The sequence below is a fragment of the Colletes latitarsis genome, chromosome 2 (assembly GCF_051014445.1).
Source record: "Colletes latitarsis isolate SP2378_abdomen chromosome 2, iyColLati1, whole genome shotgun sequence".
Lineage (NCBI taxonomy): Eukaryota > Metazoa > Arthropoda > Insecta > Hymenoptera > Colletidae > Colletes > Colletes latitarsis.
Window position 1 is genome coordinate 14,835,053 of NC_135135.1, and position 16,481 is coordinate 14,851,533.

Here is a 16,481-nt window from a genome sequence, read left to right on the forward strand (position 1 = left end):
ATATTTGGAGGGAAAATTTCACGTTGTAATTCGTACTATGGTACTGGCCTGACGTTATTCTGTCTGGATTATGTTACTGCTACCGATGCACCAGCGTACACTATAACGACATTAGTGGATTCTGTTGAAAATTGTCGAGGGCCTCTAGAATTTTCAAATTATGAACGAACATCTTTATTCGATATTTACTTCGACGTTACCACTTTTTTTATTATGCTATACGCTATAATTAAGAAATGGCTACAGAAATATCGCGACTAATCGAAAAATACTTGTCGTTGCAGGTATGCAGACTCATTATTGTGATTAGCAAAATTACTGGAGGAAACAGCTGTATTAGAAGGATTAATTAAAGAAGTTCTTCATGATTCATCCCTTTACACGAAACAATCCTTAGCTTCTCTTTATGGTGAGTACGACCCAGACGTTTTAAGTAATTTTCTACGGACGTTGACGAATCGAAATTATTTTATTCGTCTCTGATATTAGAACAGGTTACTTTTTGATATCGGTTTGTATAGGAATTGAGATCGATGCACGCTCGAGTTCGACATAAATCGAACACCTGATTATTTACTAAACTCCAGATCTATTCCTTCCGTAACACAACGTTAACAGTAGCGTCAACAACTGGAGCAAGAAAGTCGTGTAAAAAGTATTGAACGATAGGAGAAAAACGCAGGGATTTGGTTCTCGAAAGAAGGCTCTGGAAAGTCGGAAGGAAGAGCATAAGGGCGAAGAAAAGGAAGTTAAATCGGCGAGGGGGGCGTACGAAATGAGGGTCGATCGCGGCGCAGCTTTGGACGAAGCACGTTGGATTAAGCAGCGCTGCACTCGCGCGTGTTAACGACATCTTACTATGTATCGAGCGGCTCGATCGGCCCGTGAAAAATGACGCCATTTACGAGCGCGATCCGCTGCAGCTCCGGGGGGGATAAGTCCCCGGAACCGATACGTAAACTCGCTGAAACTCGAGGGAGGGTCATTCGTTCGGCTGCCGGACCACAAATTGAGCGGTTTGTTTCGTCCGGACGATCCGCCGCGGGAAAAGCCGAAAGAGTCATGAGCCTCAGGAACGAGTTTCCCGGTGTCCGCCATTTATCAAGCCCGGCAGGGGGAGGGGAAGAAATTTCCTTAGACAGTCCGTAAGTCCTTCCTGAGAATTTCGTGATTACAGTTACAACTTTTGAGCCGGTAAAGTTGCGCGAAATCCTTCAGCGGAAGTTTCTTGTATCGGGTTCGACGAGGAGAAAAACTTTCGGACCCGCTTCCGTGAGTTTCCGCGATCCGTAACCCCCTCTGATTAACATTGAATATTACAAGTATTTTCGCTCGCGTTGCAAAACCTACGTCGGCCAACCTAATTTATTCCGACGATATATTTTGAATATTCCACGGGTTCGTGTACCACTTTACGACGCGTGATTAGCCCTGGACGCGTGCGACACGTCGCCGCGAAATTCCGCAGCCTAAGTGCCCTGTACATGGAAATGATGACTGTTCACGCGAGAACGCGATCGTTCGGTTATCCAAACAATGTGTCTTCCATAACAAGGGGTCCATGAAAGAAACGATCGCGCCACGCCTCGATCTAACTTTGTCCATTTGTTCGGTGCGATCTCTCGTCTTCACAGTTAATGCTTTGACGGCCGCTCTCACGCATACGTTACTTTATTCTTTCAAATTCGCACTAGTTTTCTTTTTTATTTTAAGATACAAACGTTTCCTACAAATAACTTTTCAAGTGTATATTTAATTTTGTTTAAATTTGTCCGTACCATGGCCACGAAAAAGCCCTGTTTCCTCAAGATGCATTTCGCATAGATTCATAGACCAGACCCTTGTAACAAAAATCGTTAAAGATAACGAACAAGTATAGAGAGATATCTCTTCCAATGTTTAAAGAGCTAATATTTCAATATATACAAAATATTTATTTATGTCTTAAAAATGTCCGACGATAGTGTTGAGTGAAATGTGCGGTCGTGGGGGTGTTAATGTCGGTCTGCATTGATCGGGCGGTTCGAAACAGCCGTTCGTGGTGTTAATTCTGTCGTTGGAGTTGAAAAGTCGAGGACCAATTCGAACGATCGAGGGTGACCGAGAGAGTCGGGCGAGGAGGGAGGGTTCGAACGAGTAGTAGATGTGAGGATTAAGTCGAGAGGCCAGCTCGTAAATCAGAAGCTCAGCCAGCTATGTCTGCGGCGCTGGAGATAATAACCATTTTGCGCTTCCATAGGCTCCGTTCCTACCCCCGTCGTTATAAGCGATCTTACGACAAGGGAGAGAGGACCCATTCAATTAACTTCGTAAAACGTAAATCGAGACGCTCCCTACCCTCTCTATCGTTTTCCTATCATTGCTTTTCCTTTCCCCCCGAGGTCTGACGTCTTGCTCCCCTAATTTTCCACGCTCGAGTACGCTACAACGCTCAGCCTCGCGCTACACCCACTTCGGGACACGCTTATTGTTTCATTTCCATATTCAACGCCGGGCCACAGTTGTTCCGTATATTATAAGGCGTGCTGATAGCGGGGCTCTCCTCTTATCTTTTTAGGCTTTGAAACGGTTCGCGGAACGCTATATCTACTTATTGTTATTTTATGCGCTCGCGGGGGTGTCGCGAGATAAGCGTTCCACGAAATGATTGCTCTAAGAAATGATCTATTCTTCTCGTCTTCTTTTTACGATTATCTTAAAATTACTTTGGTGTGCTTCATTTTACAAATAACAATTCAAAATTTTTTTTTCGAATAAATTGATCGTAAATCGATTAATGTAAAATAGTTTTATTAGAAAAATCGTACAATTTCTGGAGAGACGCGTTCGCTCTGCTGAACTTTCTATTACGAACGACGTTGAATCGGTGATTTATGCAGATTGTTTTCCTAATATCTAAATCCCTTCAGGAGTCGTACGTATTCTGATTGGAGCCGCGATTTCGGCAACATGCACGGCCCCATTACGCGTTAATCTTCTCCGAGGAACGTGACGCTCATGATGAAATTGGCGCTGGAGCACGGAAAGGCCAAATTCTCGAGACTCGACTGACAAATCTTATAAGTTGGTAGCTTAGTAATGCCATTTGCGCGTTTGCCCTGATTTCGAGTAGCTCTTTGGCTCCGTAATCGATAGAGCTACGAAAACACGACGTAATATTCTCCAGATTTTCGTCTCTACGCAAACACCACCCTATTTCTACATCAAACGACTCCCTTGTTCGAATTTTATTTGTGTCTTCGCGATTCACGGGAATTCTGTATTTCGATTTTCCCCCACGAGGCCTTGCTTTCTTTCTCGTTGGTAAACACGACTAGATTTTCGATTGGCGCTCGATCGTGTCGCTATCGAATATAACCAGGATATACGAGAGCCGGAGAAACTTTCTGCTCGTGCGTTCGAGCACGAAGGCAACCACGAAAACGAAAGACCATACAAATTCTTAATCTCGAGAGCGGAGAAGAAGTCACGTTCGGGCGCCGTACTCCCAATCCGTATCGCTGTCCTTAACTAGGTGCGGGTTGGAAAATGGTGGTTCCAGGACGTTTCTGGTCCCAATAGGGCGGCTGAGAGATTTATCGGGCGCGATGCAGCGGGGCTCCTTGGCCGCCTATCGCCTCCCCGATGCCATATTCGCAGCCTGGAACCAAAAAGGAAACGCATAGGTAGCCAGCAGGCCACAGTTTGAATACCAAACGAGCCTTTGGCCGCGCCATGTTCCGCAAACTCTGCCTAAGGTCACGTGTTTCGCGCGAGTTTGTCGAACTCTCGCGTTTCACCGCGGTGGACACGATGAATTTCGCACAACCATTACGCCGTCGTTACGTTTTTCCTTTTCACCCTAAGCTCGTACGGTAACTGCCCGCTCGCTAATAGTATCGTGACTGCCGGCGATAATGAATACGTAATTACAACGGTGTAATAGCTTTTTAATGTTTCAATTGGGATTGTTCCGAACGATGGAATGTTTCGAACGGAATTTACCCGGCAGAACGACCGTAGGAATTATTTAAGCTCCCATAAATATGCGTGTTTCTTCTTCCATTTTTAACTACGGTGACTTGGTCCTTTTATGGCGATCTCGATACACGTACCACATTCCGATGGAAATTTCTATCGTAGTCTGGAATTTGCAGAAGCCTGTTTTCTCGAAGCCGTGAATATTCTTACGGAAGTTATAACGTCATCCTCTGTGCAATTGTTAACCTACTATAACTTAGCCACATTCTGTTTTTTTTTATATTATCAACTAATTTTGGCGTTTAAATTCATCAGGACCGTCTAGTTTAATTTTCAGCTAGGGGGGATTATCCCTTGAAATCAGGGCTTTGGACGAATAGAGAAGCTAGGAGAATGTTAGCCAAATCGATTCTTTCATCGAGTCAACCATAAATTATTACTAATTACAGGTGGATTAAAATTAACTGAGCACTTAGGATCACATACAGGTTATCTCCAACTATACCGTTTTGCTACTTCGTCATTCCATCTCTAGTTTCCCTCGCGCGTATCTCCAGGTACGCGATCTCTGTCTCTGAAGCAGAAATACGAGCCATCGTGGCATGATAGCAGGGAGTCGTGTCTGACACGATTCACAGTTAGTGGCCTTGATCAGCCAATTAAGTTTGACCCGACTATAATTACTCAGTTTGTCCGAAACCATTGCGACGCCTCTTCCAATACGTCCTGATACCTCCAATTACGTATGCCACTTGTCCTCTGTATCTGCTCGAACAGTAATTTGGTAAACTCGTGAAACTTCTTCCGGGTCCTCTTTTCCAATCGAAATTAATTGTAGGGTTTAATGAGAAAAGAAACATTAGGTGTTGTTCAAAATGACCACTTGTGTAGCGATCCAAGCTTGCAAACGTCACGACCATTCGACTATGGCGAATCCACGGCAATTTCAGAAGCTATAGACTATCCAAATTTCAATCAGGAACTTTGCCATATTCACCAACTACAACGACAGTTTGTAATCGCTCCTAAGTAGATTCAAATTTGGTCTATCGGAGGGCCAATGATTGCTCTGGAGTACCTTATCATGCGACCACAGACGAGATATACGAATAGACGTAGTAGTAGAGCTTATGGATACCTACAAAAAAGTATTACACAACGTTTCCGTACAGCGACAATCAAATTGATTAAAAATCAAATACGAATTTTTAAGAAAAATCGACAGGGGGTAGGCGCCTAAATTTTTCGGCGAAAAAAAAAATTTCAAATCGTTCTGAAAAAATTATTTTTAGCTAGGAGGGTCAATTACAATAATTTTTGGTGAATAGACATACCCCTGAAATCCTACGCACTTTTGTGAAAAAAATTCTTTATTGAAAATATAATGTGGGTCTCCGAAATTTCATGCCTATGTTTAAAACATCATAACTTCTGAACGGATTGAAGGATTTTAATATTTCACAATGCATATGACGCGTATTTTGGTGAAGAATATGTAGAAATTTTGAGAATGTAGGAGACATTATTCTTTAACCCCATGAAGACTCAGACTTTACTGAAAAATGGGCCTAAAAAATAGATTGTTCTTTATCTACTAAAAGTCTATTAAAAGGAGTGGTAAAACCACCGAGTATGACTCTGTCAGAGGCAAAGCTGAATTTTACGACAAGAGTTCCTCCTAGTTTACAAAACAAAAACAACTCGACCCGAAACAATGTTCCGGAGTTGGGATCGGCTGTAGCTCAGATTCGAATCCATCTAATTATAAACTGTGGTCAGGTCTGGAGGACACGAGAGTGTTTATAATAATTTTGGTTGCTCAAAGGACGCTCCGACAGCGAAGTAGCCTTTGAAATAATTTTAGAGACCGTGCGTGCCGCGAAAGTAGATGCGCCTCGTCGTTTGCAAGTCAGCGTCGTTGCGGAAGGCGACCATCTTGAATAATGTAAATAATTTCTGATTAGTTAGGGACGATGAGGATCTGTATTCCTTTCTTGTAACGGCCACAGACAAAAAGATACGAATTATTTTTATAATAGGTGTCATCCATATTTGTGTACTGATTGTAACTGAAAATTTACAAAATCTCGAGTGGTATATTTCATAGTTCGTTACTGTACCTGCAATATTATCGGTAGAGTATCAGAGAGAACGTCGATGGTCGTTCCAAGGTATCCGTTCCGAGAAGCGGGTGGGGGTTAGCTTTGACCAAAGCCGAGGGACAAAATTGTGTCAACTCGAAGGACATTGGCGCGCGTCGTGGAGGGGGTGCAAAGGGTTAATCTTGGCTGGGACGCGCGAGAAGTCGTTCCGCAAGGATGCACCGCGTCCATGCGTCGTTGGTAGTGGTATCTCGTTTAGGGTGGTCGACACGGGGTCCTGCAGAGTCCTCGACGGCATATCAAGCAGTTGCAGACGCGGCGGAAGATTAATGCGAACCCGTCCCGATGGTCGTTACGGACCTAAGACGATTACATCCTGCTTAAGTTCAGGAGCCGTCGTCCCTGCCATCTTAATCGCTGGGTCACGTCGGATGTACGCCATTCTAATTAGTTAATCTACCTTTAGCTGCGTTACCGAGATTGTCTCCACCCTTTCATCCCCCTGTTTCCCTCTCCTGGCTACGGGAACAGATGTTAACACGAAACATGTATCAATTAGGGGTCGCGAGCGTGGTCGTCGCTCGACGAATCTCATTCGTCGACGAGATATCCGGCCGTTTCGATATCCGTATGTTACGTTTAATCCGTTACGTGCGTCGCGGCTAATTAGGCGTCGCGATTGGTTCACCTTATTATGGGTCGTATTATCGTGTAAGGGTCGCCGCGTATCTGCGGATACTATTAGCATTAATTGGATCGGAGTAATTAACCTTTGGCGGACCAGAATCGCGTTTCGATGCAGATTGCGCGCGTTCGGTGTTGCGTGCGTGTGCATCGGTCTCCTTCTGGCAGTTCTCTTTAATCTTTGCATTAATTGTTTGTTAGAAAAGATGTTTCTTTTAATTTTCGGTTTCTTGTTCGATGACGAATAATTTTATTGCCGAATCAATTTCAAATCTAAAGTCAAATCCGAGTCGCAATTTCGTAGATAATACTTCGTGAAATACTTCTTTAAAGAATCGTGCTATACATGGTGAGGACTTTTCATCGAGGAGCTCAAATTACTACTTCCTAACGTGAGATGTTAAAGGAAAATTGTAATTTCTGAATTTTGGATTCAACGAATTTTAAAATGAGTAGCTTGCAATCAAATAGGGTTATCGTGGACCACTTTTTTTGAAGAGTAACGCTATACAGGGTGTTCGGCCAACCCTGGGAAAAATTTTAATGGGGGATTTTAGAGGCCAAAATAAGACGAAAATCAAGGATACTAATTTGTTGATTGAGGCTTCGTTAAAAAGTTATAAAAATATTTCCGGCCACACAGTATATTTTCGGTAAAGAATTTTTTTCTCGAAAATACGTAGAATTTCGGGAGTATGTCTATTAACCAAAAATGATTGTAATTGACCCCCGCAACTGAAAATAATTTTTTTTAGAACGATTTGAAAAATTTTTTTTTCAACGAAAAATTTAGGTACCTACCCCCTGTCGACTTTTCTTAAAAATTCCTTTTTCATTTTTAGTACTTTTGTTTGACACCCTACAGAAAAGTTGTCTAATACTTTTTTGTAGGTACCCATGAGCTCTACTTCAGAAAAAAGTTTCATTGAAATATATTCATAATTGTAGGAGTTATGGCTATTTGAAAATTGGACCATTTTTATGGGGTTTTTCTCATTTTGCGGGGTCAAGGACCAACTCTTCGAATATTTTTGCGATTTGTACATATTCTCCATCAAAATACGCGTAGTTTGCTTTTTTAAACATTAAAATCGTCCAATCCGTTCAGAAGTTATGATGTTTTAAAGATTCGCATGAAAATTCGGGCAGACATTTTTGGCCAGAAATTATATTTTCGGTAAGGAATTTTTTTCTCGAAACTGAGTAGGATTTCGGGGGTATGTCTATTGACCAAAAATGCTTGCTATTGACCCCTGCAACTAAAAATAATTTTTCCAAGACGATTCGAAAGTCTTTTTATGCACCCAAAACTTTCAGCAGTTACTCGAATTTTTTCCTCGAAAGTGGGTAGGATTTCGGAAGTATGTGTATTCACCAAAAATGATTGCAATTGACCCCCGCAGCTGAAAATAATTTTTCCAGAACCATTTGAAATTTTTGGATTTAATTGTTAATAACTTTTTAACGAAGCCTCCATCAACAAATTGGTATTCTTGATTTTCGTCATATTTTGGCCTCTAGAATCCTCTATTAAAATTTTTCCCAGGGGTGGCCGAACACCCTGTATGCGATGAATTTTTGTGAGGAACACTGAAACTTTATGACACGCATAAAAATGAAATGGCAAATTTGGTGTAAAAATTAAACTAGAACAGCACTTTTTACGGAACTGCACGGAACCAATTTCATCGAATTTGCAATCGCCTATTGTCCACTTACGTTACTACGCAATTTTCACAGTGAAATCGATTATTTAAGGAAGATGGATTCCGCGCTCGGTAGGCGACTACGATCGAGCGACTAATCGTTCGTAATTAAATCTTTTATTGTACGCGGTAATCGAATGTCGCGCCGTAGAAAGGAACGCAGTAAGCGCTATGAAAATTTCAACGTATAAAGTTGGACGATAAAACATAACGAATGGCGCTAGATACGGTCAGGGAAATTTTACTTGCAAATTGGACCAGCAACAATATCGCTTCGGGGTCCATGTTACAGAGCGTTTCAGTCGCAAACTTCGACCGGGATTGTCGCGGCTTAATTTAATTTAATGCGACGGTTTCGTTCGAATTAATTCGTACACGCTCACGAAGTTCAATGATTTTCCACTTGAGATACGTACAGCTGTCTCTTCCATCTTAGGCGAGGCGCCCGCCGCCATGTAACACCCTTTGTTCCGCGCAACCTTCCCTCCCGAAACCCTCGTGCCTCGACCTGACGGGGAACGGAGTTTCGTATCCGACAAGGGGTGCGTGCCGCGACTATCAACCAGGTTACACATTACTTCGTCGGGAGAAGGGACGCCGGGAATACGTGCAAATTGGACTTACTCGCGATACATGCAACCTTGGCTAATTTAAAATAAGACTGCTCCCGCTGCAGAGCCCTTGGAAATAAATTTCTCGCGCCACGGTGACTCGCAGATTTCACCCTGCAATTCAAACTACAGCCTCGTGAAAACCAGGGACTGTGCAGAATCACGATCCAATTGCTCCAGGAATTGTAATAAAAATTATAAAGTGTCACTTTAATTAGAAAGGAAAATATTTATTCAGAAACCTTACAGTCGACCATTCGTCGAGTCTTGCAGTACCATCGTTTTTAATGGATTTTAAACAAAGTATTTTCACAGAGTTTACGCATCCGTTTCAATGGAGATTCGTTAAAACAAAACTCTGTCGTAAAAGCCAGTTTTTTCTTGAAATTTATCGTTAAATGTTTTTTCTCCTGTTAGTACACGTACTACTGGGAAAATGGATGAAAAATTCAAAAGGGACTGTACGTTGCCGGTGTATCGTTTTTTCACAAATAATTGTTGAAACTCTGATCAATCAGGTTAGATAAAAAAGTTTTTGCAAGCATTTCCACTACGTCATCCATTCCACCCACGACCAAAATACATGACAGTCTTCGTGTAAAAGTGCATCGCAAATATTGAAAATTGTTTTGTACGAGGCACTGTTTTCGATAAAATCGATTTTAAACAGTCGCGAAATACGATCCGACTAATGTGTCTGTCCATTACTCGACTATTCTACTTGCGTTGGAGTTTGCGTATCAGTCTTACAATTCTTTAACACGTTTCAAAAAAACAAAATAGTAATACTCGATCCTCGTTAATTTAATATTTTACAAAAATTAGGTCCACCATTGTCAACAACTTTGAAACACATTTCGAATTAAATACCCTTTTTGCAAATTAGATTTCCACAATCTCATACATTTTTCCATATTTTCTCGTGTCGTTGGCATTTCATTCTGTTTTATATTCATTCGTGACCGGTCGAAAAGAAGGAAATTCACAAATAAAATATCGTTTTCGGCGTTTATTTATTTCGGAAATGATTGCCTATTATTTAGCGAATTTCGAGGCCCCTCGCGATACGTAATTTGGGAAAATTTAATCGGGTCGTCGACGGCGCCGGATGAACTTTAACGAGAAGAACATCGCGCTCGCGTGGAAGGAGACGCGAATTTTCGTAAATTTAAAAATTTCGCCTCGAAAATTTTTTCGCCGCGAGGAAGGCGAGCTTTAACCGAATATTTTTCCAGTACCCCGCGGTAAAATGGAACCATCAGCCTGGTCGTTCATACTTATTCATCACTCGTTTCATTCATCTCCGAGATATTCTTACGAAGGCAGGTACTTCATTCGTCTTATTCCCGTATCTCGTCTCGCGTTTTTGTTATTTCGCTACTCTCGCGCCGTTTCTTTCCCCTACCGTTCATTTATTATGCTTATTTTTTTTTTTTTTTTACCCCGGGTACCGTCGGCGGCTGCGCCCACCCGGAGAAAAGTAATAACAGGTGTACATACAAATTGAACGCGGTCGGAATACGGGGAAGACCTCATTTACTCTTCATTAGGGAGTAGCCGTGCGTCGTGCAACTTTGCGCGCCGCGTTGTTCAACTTTGCGAAGTTAATTTAATGTCTCGCTGCTTCTTGCTTTAGTTCCGGTTATGTCGGTTAACGCCATTGTTAATCTTGCCGTTAACGTTGGCCTGTTTCAGTCTTTGAACGCTGTTTTGCGTGAGTCTACCGCTCGGTTCGTGTTTTCCTTTGGAGACACTTTGCCGCGATCCTCTCGAACTATTGTAAGATAAATCCCCCATCGTATGAATCCCTGAAACTCGTAGAAACGGGTTAATTTAACTCGGTGAACTCTTCGTGGTACAGTTTGCCAACAACCTACTTATTTACACTGGCTATACATGGTAACATATTTACTGGAAAAATAGAAAAGTGTCTTCAATAGAGCCACTCGTCGATTGGGGTTCCCTTGAAGTATTCGATAGTAAATCCGCTATGAATTATAGGACATTAGCATACCCTAGTAACCACCGTGACTAGGGGTGCACAGTAAGCTAAATCTTGTTTAAGGTTGATATGGACTTTGTATATTACATCAGACAGCCATTTCATCGATGACCTTAATGACTGGAGTAATCTCCTTGCAGAGATCCGTGCTTAACTTTCGGTTCAGTCATCCGATAGGTTAACCTTTCTCCTTCGTGAACCCATCAAATAATAGTAATTATGAAACTCGAAACGGTAATTATTCGATAAACAAACGATTTCTAATACTTAAGAAACTCACACTGCAGGTGCAGGATATTGCATGTTTCAGCTCTGCTACTTGTTATTTGCATAAACACGAAGTATTATAGCTTTCAGAATGAGCAAACATGTTAATTATTATTGACACACGAAGGGAGTTTTACGTAAACATTTCTTAAAGATTATCAGGTAGTAAAATCTTTTCTATTTGCAGATTAGTAGGCACTAAATATGACGAGTACAGAGAATGCACCATCGAACCATCGAGTTTATACTAGCAGAGGTGCGCCTTTAAGAAAAAACGTGCTTTGTTCCTTATTTTCTGTTAACTTCTTTATAAACTTACGTTACTTCGTTCGGAAGCTGTACTTCTTTTATATCGAGAATAACTTTGTTTTAACTACCACCGGAGAGATTTGAGGAGAGAAGCATGTTTCTTTGTGAAAGCCTGTCTATGGTAGTGGTTGTATGCATAGCCTTTATTCACGAATAATTGCAAATACGTTCAGATTTTTTACGATCCATTTACTTGGAATTTCTTCAGTTTTAATAATTCTTTACGCACTTCTTGCATGTTACGATTTTAAATTTAATACGTCCAACTGTCCAATGGTGAGAGAAAAAATTTCAGCTTGTTAGGCGTGGGTGGATGAGCCTCGTTCCTCGCTAGTCTATGGCCAACCGGTCTTTTCCCCTCTTTCCCCACCCTCCGCCTCTATTACTACGACTTCTTATTCGTGTTCTTTTACGTTTTCATGGTCGTAAGCTTCGTATTCCGTCGCGTGTTCCTTATGCGTTTTGCGTTGTAACGAGTATACAAATTTTTCCAATTCGCAGTTCCCCGGATCGTTCGCTCCCGTGGCTCGGTTTCCTTCGACAGGATCCGAACTCCTAATTAATTTTCCGTCGTCGCTTACTTTCGCCAGCGATAAATCAGCCAACGAAGTTTCAATTTGCCGTTCGACCTAACGCGCCGTGAAACTTCGCGCAACTGGAACATAACTGGCCCGTTAATCAGGTAAACCATTCCCTGGTACTTTTTGTCAGTGGTTCCAAACGCCCAAAAAGTGATCGAGAATCACATTTTACTTTGTTAAATGTAGTAAAAACAAGCTTTATTTTATGTCTTGAAAAACTGTATCTTTAAAAGTGTCATTCTAGTTTTCTATTTTTATTTCTTGATATTTTGTCACTTGATATTTTAGACGTGGGCTTGTTATTATTTTCGATCTTCACTGTTACGCGCGAATTCAATTTATAAACCACGCGTATATAATGGGAGCAGACTAATAAATAAAACTAATAATAACACACGCGCAGAAGAGGAACGATTCACCAGAAAATCTCCGTTAGAAGGAAATTGGAACAGACTTAATTACCTGCCCAATATTGTATCGATGCACGGGGGGCGGAAACTAGAGTTTCGAAACGGGTATCGTAGATCGTTTTCCCGAAACAAGCCAAGCGATCCGTCTCGATCTCGTTTACCAAGAAAAACGTATCCCCCGACGAAGAATGGCTCGATCGACGCTTCCATCGCGAGTTTATCAATTTGATTGGCCGTGGAACGGTTCTATCGCCATAACGAGAACAGTTCGAGCACGTCGTTATTCGTTCCGGAATTATCGATTCATTGCCCGTAAACGTGTGAAGGTCCATTTAGAAATCGATGGGACTTGTCGAAGATGTGAGATCGTTCGACCACACTCTAGATCACACACTAAATTTTACTATTTTTACATTTCAAATAATTCCTTTCAAACATTATTTATAATTAGGTGTGGAATTCCGTGTGACATTGCTTAGATGTGCAATTTGTTGCTCATAAAATACGATTTTAAATCGATTACCTCAAAGAATATAATTTATTTTGTTGTCGTGTCGGGTATTTACCACACATTGCAAAAAAATTAAAATATTGTTATCGATAGCTTATGGATATCATGGACGTATTAATGGGGATGCTTGAGTGCTACGGGAAGGACAATCAAATTGTCGAGGCGCAGAGGGGAGTTGTTGAGGGTTAAATGTAATTAATCCTGCATCAGGATAGCCGCATGAAATCCCTCCATCGGCAACAAAGGTGAAAATAAATCCTTGTACGAGAGCTGTTCGTGAAACGGATATATTTAGCTTAACGTTACTGAATTTTCGTTTAATTTGCTCAGCATTTGTGAATCCTCTCAAACACACGAGCCAAAATGCATTAAAAATAATTATAGTAATATTGGATATTACTATTGCATGTGAAAAGGACAAGCAATATTATTTCGTGGCTTCAGTTTTCTCAATAATATTTATTACACGCAGTTGTCGAATTTTTTGAGATTTTTTCCTTCTATCAAGATCACAATATTTCTCGTTACAATACATTAATTCATGTATCGATCTCGTTAACTTCTTTTACAGAATAAATTGTAAACATTGATCAATGCCAGCGCGTATCAATCCTTGATAGATTTCTGTGTGTTACGTTAATAAAATGCTTTCAACGGCGCATTAGCTCGAACATTGTAATCTAAAATTTAATCGTCCCGATAATGGCGATAAATGTACGCGATGCATTAACGTGACGCAAATGTCGATGCATCCACATTTAATTACGAAACTACTGTTACGTTATAACGAAGCGAAACAATATAACGCGAATATTTCGCCGGAAACCTAGTGAATTTTTTATCCTCGAATTTCTCTGATTTTTCCTCGTTTAAAAAATTCGATAGTTTGACTTTCAAAATTACAATCATCGTTTTAATTCTATTCGTAAACTCTTTACCCACGAATATCTTTAATTTAAAAACTACTCCGCAAGAAATAGTTTTAAACGAACCCGGAGTCTGCTGGGCGTGGATCAAAGGCTATAAATTCTGTTTTACTCGATAATTTCGTACGATTTCGTGAATTGTTCGCTTCGGTTAACATCGTGTTGGCCGTGTTCGCTGTAACTGCACTCCGTTTGGCGAAAATAAACGTAGGGCCATTTCGACGTCGAGCTCTATGATACCGGCGCACATTATTTAAGTTACAATACAGCGTAGCGAGAGCGCGAGAAAGTCGGCGCTGTAATGTTTAATGGCGCGTTCCGACAACAACGATATGTCATTTCAGTCCGTCGCAAATATTGGCAGAGCCGCGATCCCCCGCGTTACGAACTTAAAATAGAGTTGGAAACGACGTCTCCTAACGTTTGTATAGACACCTCTCGATCCACTTTCAGCTCGTTTTCAGGCTGCAGCAGTTCTCCGGTTGAAAATTTGTCACGTCTATCCGTCTCGAGGAAAAATTGTACTTCGCGCGACGAACGGTTACAACCGTTCGTTTTTTTTTTTTCTCTCGAAAATCGATATCAACTTCCATTTGCTACCGATTGCTGCTTCTGTACAAAAGCTTTTACGATTCGAGTTCACGAATATTTCCTTCCCTCTTTTTTTTTTTTTTTAATTTTGTCACTGTCATGTCTCATTCACGGACAGCGCGTAACCGGTGCACCGAATTTGTCGCTGGAGTTTTCGTTCGATAAAACGCGCGATTTCGGAGCGACGCGTGGCCGTGCGATGGCTGGTTTTAAAGCTTACAACGTTTCTGTAAAACATTTTCACCGAATGAATCCTAATAAATTCATTGAGAATGGCGCAGAATAGCAAGAATTTTCGAGTATTTTTATTTTAAAAAAGTATTGCGTGTCTGCGTTTGTCAATGTTGCAGTATTGAACGGTCATTGTGGTCGAGATTCTTAATTACAAAGATTGTCTACAAAAGCAATTCGTCGAACGGTGTTTACGAGCCTCGTCGTCCTTTGGAAGAAAAGTTTGTTTTGAAGAAGCGTTAAAGAGATCCTGAGATCTCTGGACGTAAAATAAACGAGTCCCATCGTCTTCTCTTTACGTGTTCTAATTCCAACGTTTCCTTCGATCCACCCTTCCTTCCGGTGGCCAATGAAAAGCTCGGGAAACCGATAAAGTTTCGGTTCCGCGTTGAAACCTTTTTTATTCGTCGTCCTAACGGTTGGTCCGCTACAGTGGGTCCACGATTGGCAATATGATGATTCTTCTGGGGATCGTGGTTCGTAAAATATCGGAAGTTTGCGGGGAAATTTGCAGCGTTCGTAGAAAAATATTTTTTCCCAAGATATAGGAGCAACGAGTCAGTGATCGGATCGGCGTTACAAATAATTAAGAATAATTTATTAACACGGAAGTGATTAAACACGTATATACGAGAGAGAAATATCCATTTTATTCAGCACTTGCTCGAATAAGTATATCATTTATACATCACGTTGTAACAGTGATGCGATGAAATATGCTTTAAGGATGGAAAAAAATGATAACCTACATAATAATAATTACTAAAATCGCAGTAGTTATTTTATACAGTTGCTTGGCACGGAATTTGCCTTTTTTCTCTTTATTCGAGAGTAGGAAGTTGTCATAGATAGCTAAAATATACGTAAAAGTTTGTCTAAATTATAGTTGGTGCATTCTCGAGCTACGATCTGAATAAGTAATCAACTTTGTAATGTTTTCATTATCCAGGATGTAATTTACGCAGGAACGTTATGGTCAATATAAGTTATGGTCGTCCGTAATAGGAAACATGGGAGAGGTTGATAAATATTTTCTGAATCGGATATTCGTTGTCTTGTTTCTTAATTGCGGCAGGTAACGAGAGCAGTTCTTCGTTCGCAATAACGATAAATCTTTAAAAAGCTACCGCGATCGTTGCCTGGAGGAAAAGATTCCGTCGATCATTATTGTCTGAGTAGGAGCTTCCTTTTCCGGCAGTCGTTATCGTCATTCGAAGGTCGACTTTCAGGATTTCTTTCGCCGTGGCATCGTTATATCGTCTGCAAAGAAACGATGCTGGTGTTTTGGGTATATTTTAACATTTTTAAAACAGAATCGTTTCAGTAATTTTCGTGAAACGCGGTCCGTGTATTTTCAAAATCACGAGCGACTCGAATTATATCGTAAATGAACGAACGTTGACCCCGATATTTCCATCTTAAAAGCAATCGTTTTGATGAATTTTCTAGTACGGCTTTCACAGAGTAACACGCTTTTCTCGAACGAATTTTTCGAGTACAAAAGCGGCAGCTGCGATCGGCAGTCAATTTCATTCTGAGTTTAATTTCGAAAGAGTAAAACGTTGCAGAAGCTTAGTCAAGCCAGTCATT

General features: G+C 41.0%; 1 protein-coding gene across 8 annotated transcripts in view; it reads left to right on the forward strand.

Moving 5' to 3' along the window:
* Positions 1-16,481, forward strand: part of Pgant9 (polypeptide N-acetylgalactosaminyltransferase 9) — a 322,236-nt gene that overhangs the window by 46,043 nt on the left and 259,712 nt on the right. The window contains exon 2 of one of the 8 annotated variants that reach the window (XM_076783691.1): positions 285-409. The exons of the other annotated variants lie outside the window; for them this stretch is intronic. The gene's annotated coding sequence lies outside the window, so the exon portion shown is untranslated. The remainder of the gene's footprint in view (positions 1-284; positions 410-16,481) is intronic. 8 annotated transcript variants of the gene reach the window in all.